We start from the raw sequence: 6,301 nt of genomic DNA, 5'->3' as shown, positions 1-6,301 counted from the left end.
GTTTCCAGCTGCATGTTGTGCCACCTTATACTTGGGCTTAGCCCTTACTGTGCCCTTCTCAAAGTCATACACAGGCCCGTGGTCAGCATTCAGCAGTGTTTGAACCCAGGAGCCTGAGCTTTATGCCAAAGTGGCTGAGTCTCATCTACACTCTGGTGAAGGGCTGGTAGGTTTTTGCAGAAAGGCTGGATGAATAAACACAGGACATGAATATCTCTTTCATTGAAACACAGAATGGTTTGGGTTGGGAGGGACATTAAAGATAATTTATTTCCAACTCCCTGCTTTGGGCAGGGACACTTCACTAGACCAGGTTGCTCAGAGCCCCATCCAACCTGGCCTTGAACACTTCAGAGAACACTTCTCTGGGCAACCTGTTTCAGTGTCTCACCACCCTCACAGGAAAGAATTTCTTCCTAACATCTAATCTAAATGCACTGTCTGTCAGTTTGAAGCCATTCCCCCTTATCCTATAACTACATGCCCTTGTAAATGGTCCCTTTCCAGCTCTCTTGTAGGCTCCTTCAGGTACTGCAAAGATGCAGTTTGGTCACCCCAAAGCCTTTTTTTTTCCAGGTTGAACAAACCCAACTGTTTCAGCCTTTCCTCATAGGAGAGGTGATCCATGCTTCAAGTTGAAAAGGAATTATGTGCTGGAGATGGGGAAGAAATACCTAGTGTTTTTTTTTTTTCCAAGGACTAGTCTTGGGACAAATCCTTCCTGTTCAGTAACTCCTGAGGTTAACATACCCATGGAAGTGTTTTACAAAGCTGAAAGACATTGGCACAGAGGAGGAAAAGGATAATGTGTCTGAACACCCATAGGACTGAACTGAATGGAAATGAAATTCAATAATGCAAAACTCATTTTTGGAAGCAGCAACAAAAATTATCTGGAAGACGAAGAGAAACCTGGAAATGCTGAAAAGAGAGAGAGAAAGAAGGAGTGAGCTTATGATGACCCATCAATGGCACTGGGATCCATTGAGGGGAAGATTCAGTCTTGAGAGGGGTGTGTCCCATCCAAGGGGAAATATTGGAATATAATACAGTGTGAATTTCTAGGCATGTGCATTAAGGACATAGGAACTTGAAAGTTGATCTAATGAAGAGATGGGCTGCTTTGACTGTCAGAGAAGAGGACAAAGCTATCCTGCTCCTGCCAGCAAAAGGAGAAGAAAGTGATGATTATTCTGCACAGTTCCAGTTGGGCTGGAGGACATGAAAGGGGAAATCTGCAGAGCACACACCAACAAGTGAGCCTAGCAGCTTTGGCAGTCTTTGCTTTGACCAGTCAGTGTCTGCAGCAGGTGAAGGACCAAAGTCCCACCACCATGTGAGGAGCCTGAAGGGACCACAAAGAGAAGGATGGGGAGCAAAAGGAAGCTTAAACACCCCTTCCATGTACATCATGGAAGAGACAAAAACATCAACTTACCTTTAAAGAAAACAAGCCTTTCCATGAAGAGCAAATAAAAAGAAGCACGCACTTGGCTGAAATGACCAGTCATTAGAAATGTGAACCAGGGTTTGATGGACTTTTGGAACATGCTGTCAGTTGCAGGTATTGGCACAGAATGATGGTTGAATGATGCCAACTTTACACAATAAGTTCATATTCAGAGGACTTACAGCAGAGGATAGGAGACACAGCAAATTTTGCAAAGTGACAGTGTAGTTGCTTTCTTTATCCAGGAACCATTTATTAAAACAAATAACATCATCCCCCTCCTCCACACCAAAACAAAAAAAGCCCCAAACTATGTCATACTTTTAAAAGGGGAGGAAAAAAACCCCAGGTTACCTTCCTGACATTGACTGTCCTCTGCAACTTCTTTTCAGGATCCTGTGAGATTTAATTTTCTGGTAACAGATTTTTCATTTTCTTCACTTATATAGTTAATTCATAGTGAAAACACCACCTTTATAGAAATATCTACTTAGTAAAGTAGATAGCTGATAAACAGCCTAACCACAACACACTCATATTATTTTTTGTACACATTGTACCGAACACTGCGAAACTGGGACACAGTGTACTTAAAGCACCACACCAGGAAACCATATTCCATTACCATTTCACATGGGGGAGGAAGGGAGAAAAAAAACCCCACTACTCATTTTGCTGGTTTTTCTTTCTCTGTAATTACTTTCTAAGATTCATCACTTAATATGATTTCCAAATTTCCATAGGTCTCAAATCTCTTTCTCAAGTTTCAGAAACAGCAGACTGGCAGCAGCACAGCCAGGGATCATCATTTCACCTGGGCAGTGACACTGCCCCCACAGCTCTTGATTGATATCTCTTGCCATTAATGCAGGTCTCTGGCCTTCAGATGTTTAATTACCTCCCTTTGAAGTGTTGCATGGTCATTCACAGCAATGTAATTGCCCTCCTGGCCAGTGTCTGAGGCATGGGGTTCTCCTTGAAGCTGAGGCACAGCATCCCTGTGATTCCTGGGCTAAAGTGCTCCACCAGCACGGGGCCGGCCGCAGGGTGCTGCAGCCCAGGCAAGATACGTTTGTGAGAGAAGCACCACCATGTCCCACAGCACAGCCAAAGGATGAGGATGAGGGGAAACCCACAGCAGTCTGGGTAAGGGGGCAGGAGGGGTACAAGGGCAAGATCACCAGGTTCCTGCCTGGAAGCTGACAAAAATAAAAGCAATCCTGAATTAGTCACAAGTCCAGAGGCCAAGCACTGCTCTGGTCACACTTGGGCAGAGCAAGAGCCAGACCCCTGCAGTGTACTGCAGGATTAGTCATGCTCTGAGGGAACAAGACAACACAGCAGATTAGTACTAAAACAAGTCATTCCCAGGGCTCTCAGAACCATCCATCTTATTTTCTCAATATTTGTTTCTTCTGCTTGATCAATAATCTTTTAAAATGCAGATTTTTCCTTAGCAGGAACAGGAATTAAAATTAGTGTCTCTGTCCTCTGTGTGGCCACCACTTTTCACTAAAGCTATAAAAACTGAGGCTTCTCTTTCACTGGAAAATCTTGCTGAAATCACCAAGCAGCTTAACATTTTGTGGAGGGAAGGACTGCTGCTCCAGCCATGAGACCTTACAGAGTCCCACTGGTGTTGTCCCAGCTGGCAGCAGCACTTGGAGCCCTCTAGAAAGATGGGAAGGATTACTTCATGTTTTATGTGCTCTGGGTATATTTTAACCACAATAATAAGTAGTGGTTGCAACATAACACTGTCTCTGTCAGTGGTTGTCATGGCTCAGTCCCAGCAGTCTGCAGGGGCAGGATAATGTAATTACCTCCCAGTAGCTCTTGGGAGAGGTAGCTGATTTCAGTCATCTTGCACTGATGTGGCTGACAACAGAGGCACAACCTTGCACCCAGGAAGGGTTTTCTGTCTAAAATTTAGCAAGAGAAATGAGGCATTAAGGAGGAGTCTCAGTGCCTCTTTCCAGAAGCAATTGGGAGCCAAGTTTCTCTGAGCAGGATGTGTGGATGCAAACAGGTTCATAGGGCTCTTCCTAAACTTCTTCTGGGAATGTGCAGGGAACTCCTGGCTCCCAGGAGTAAAGATGCTCATTTTCCCAAAGTACAAATATTATACTAAAAACTCCCAGAGGGATGCAGGACATACAAATGTGCTTGGGAAAAATACTTGCATCTGTACAGCCCTGAAGGCATAAAGTTATTGTCAAGAACAGAGTTGGTGGGACATGGCACAGAGGATTGCTGTAGGGCCACTCTCCGTGGTGCCTGGAAGTGGCTCCAGGTTAGGCTGAGGGTGCAGCCCTTGGGCTGGCTCAGAGCAGCACAGGCTGCTGCCTTTTTGCCTGAACAGGAGCCAAGAGGTGAGTGGAGGTGAGAGGAGATAGGGTGACAAGTCACCTGGTGCTCCTGTCAGACGTTATGCAATGAGGGGAGCTGGGTAACCAGTGGTAACCAAAATAAAGGATTTGTGTGCGTGTTGTGTAACGTGGCTCAACCCCAGACAGCAGTGAAGCACCACACAGCCACTCACTGCCTTCTCCCTGGTGGCATAGGGGTGAGAATTGGGAGGGTAGGAGTGGAAAAAATGCTGGGTTTAGATAAAGACAGTTCAACAGGTAAAGCAAAAGCCACACACATCAGCAAAGTGAAGGAAGGAATTCTTTCACCCCTTCCCACAGACATGGTGTTCAGTCAGCTCTAGAAAAGCAGGGCCCCATCACACATAATGGTGAATTGGGAAGACAAATGCCAGCACTCTGAGCTTCCCCCCATTCTCCTTCTCTCCCCATTGCTATATCCTAAGTCCATAGGGTGTAGGGCATCCCTTTGGTCTGTTGGGGACAGCTATCCTGGCTGTGTCCCCTTCCAGCCCCTTGCACACCCCCAGCCTGTTCATTGGTGGGGTGAGGAGCAGAAAAGGCCGTGACTCTGTGTAAGCACAGCTCAGCAACAGCTGAAACATCTGTATTGTTAACTCTGTTTCCAGCCCAAATCCAAAACTCAGCCCCAAAGGAGCTACTGCAGAGAAAACCAACTCTATCCCAGCCAAAACCAGCACATCATTACAACAGCTACACACAACTCCATGACCTCCTGCATCATCCAGGAGGGACTGGAGTGAGTGATGGAGTGCAGTGAGTCAGGCTGGGAAGTCAATGAGGTGTTTTAGCAAAAATACCCAAGTTCTGGCTTCTTTTCAGGCTCCCTCTGCTCCCCATGGTACCCTCAAGCTCCTTTGTATTCCACTACAGGAAAGAGAAAGGTAGACAGAAAAGGTCTAGGCAAAGAAGAACAGGAAAATTCGGCAAAGGACTGCCAACTTAGAAGATTTCAGAAGGAAAGCATTTGGATGAGCCATAGAATAATAGAATATTTTAAGTTGGAGATTACGCTAAAGGTCAACATGTCTAACTCCTGCCCCAGCACTGCCAAGTTCACCACTAAACCATGTCTCCAGGTACCACATCTGCTGGTCTTTCAAATACCTCCAGAGATGGCAGCTCTACCATTTCCCTGAGCAGCCTGCTTCAATGCTTGACAAAATTTTGGTGAAGAACTTTTTCCTAATATAAACCTCCCTTGATGTAAAAGTGAGGCTGTATTTTCTTGTGCTCTTGCTTATTACTTGTGAGAAGATGCCAAGCCCCAGCTCACCACAAGTTCTTTTTGAGTAGCCGTAGAGAGAGAGTAGAGGGAGAGTAGAGCTGAAGAGGCTCCTCTGAGCCTCCCTTTCTCCAGGCTAAACAACACCAGCCCCCTCAGCCACCCCTCACAGGACTATTCCCTTGATATTGCTGTGTCATTCAGGTTTATACCAGTGAAGGCTGACCTTGGGAAATTACAGAAGGGATCTAAGTGGGAGACTAAGCCTGGACTCCCTGGCTGGATAAAGTTCTAGCAGTGCAGCAGAAGTGGAGAAAAAAAGAGGTCACTGGCTTGGAAGAGCAATTCCTTTCCTTGTTCAGCTCCTGGTGCCCCCTGATTTCCTCTATTGGAAGAAATTATGAGATGTTAAGGCCACCTGCCCATGGCTTTTTCCAAAAATCTGCCTTCACTAGCCCATCCTCACCCACCTGAGCCCCCTAAAGACCAAGTCCCTATTGTTTACTCCAATCTGCCAATGCAAGAGCTAGGGAGTGCAAAGGGAAGCTAGTAATAGCCTAGTCCAAAATGAAAAGCAGTCCTTTACACACCCTCCAGTCAGCCTGTGGACATCCTTGCCAAAAAAGTCTATGGGTTCAAAACAGTGCCATAAAAAACAAAGGTGTGAGATGTACTGGGGGCTCTGGAACACACAGACGTCACATCTGGCTTAGGAACTAGCATTTCTCTGGGCTCCAGATAATGTTACACCCTCTCCCCCCCAGCTCCTCAAATTTGTCCAATTCAGGAGCCATTCCCAGCAGGTAGTTTGTGTGAAGCTGCACATTTTGGGTGGCAAAGAGGATTTCACACTGCGGCCACACACACATCTCTTCTGTGCCAAGCAGTGCCTGAGCCAGAGAACAATCTCACAGCTTCTGAAGAGAGCAGAGCCCAAACCTGCTTTCCCTATATTCCCTCTTCCACCTGGAATGCACGGCGGAAAGTGCCAGTGCCATTGGTTGGGACCTGCAGCGCCGCTGCCTCGGCTCTGCCGGGCGATGCACGGGGGACGTGAGCCCTGCTCCTGCTCCAGGAGCAGCTCCAGAGCAGGACGTGCTTGCAGCAAACCCACTCCCCAGCCGGGGACAGATGACTCAAGCAAGAGCTCAGAAATATTTAACTCCTCTGTGCCAAGAGATTTTCCAGCACCAGACGCAGAAGGAGCAGAGTGCTGAGCAAAAGGCAAACTGCAAC

The sequence above is a fragment of the Agelaius tricolor genome, unplaced genomic scaffold (assembly GCF_023055355.1).
Source record: "Agelaius tricolor isolate 1412-34295 unplaced genomic scaffold, bAgeTri1.0.p SCAF_7, whole genome shotgun sequence".
NCBI classification, from domain to species: domain Eukaryota; kingdom Metazoa; phylum Chordata; class Aves; order Passeriformes; family Icteridae; genus Agelaius; species Agelaius tricolor.
This window is presented reverse-complemented; position numbering follows the sequence as displayed.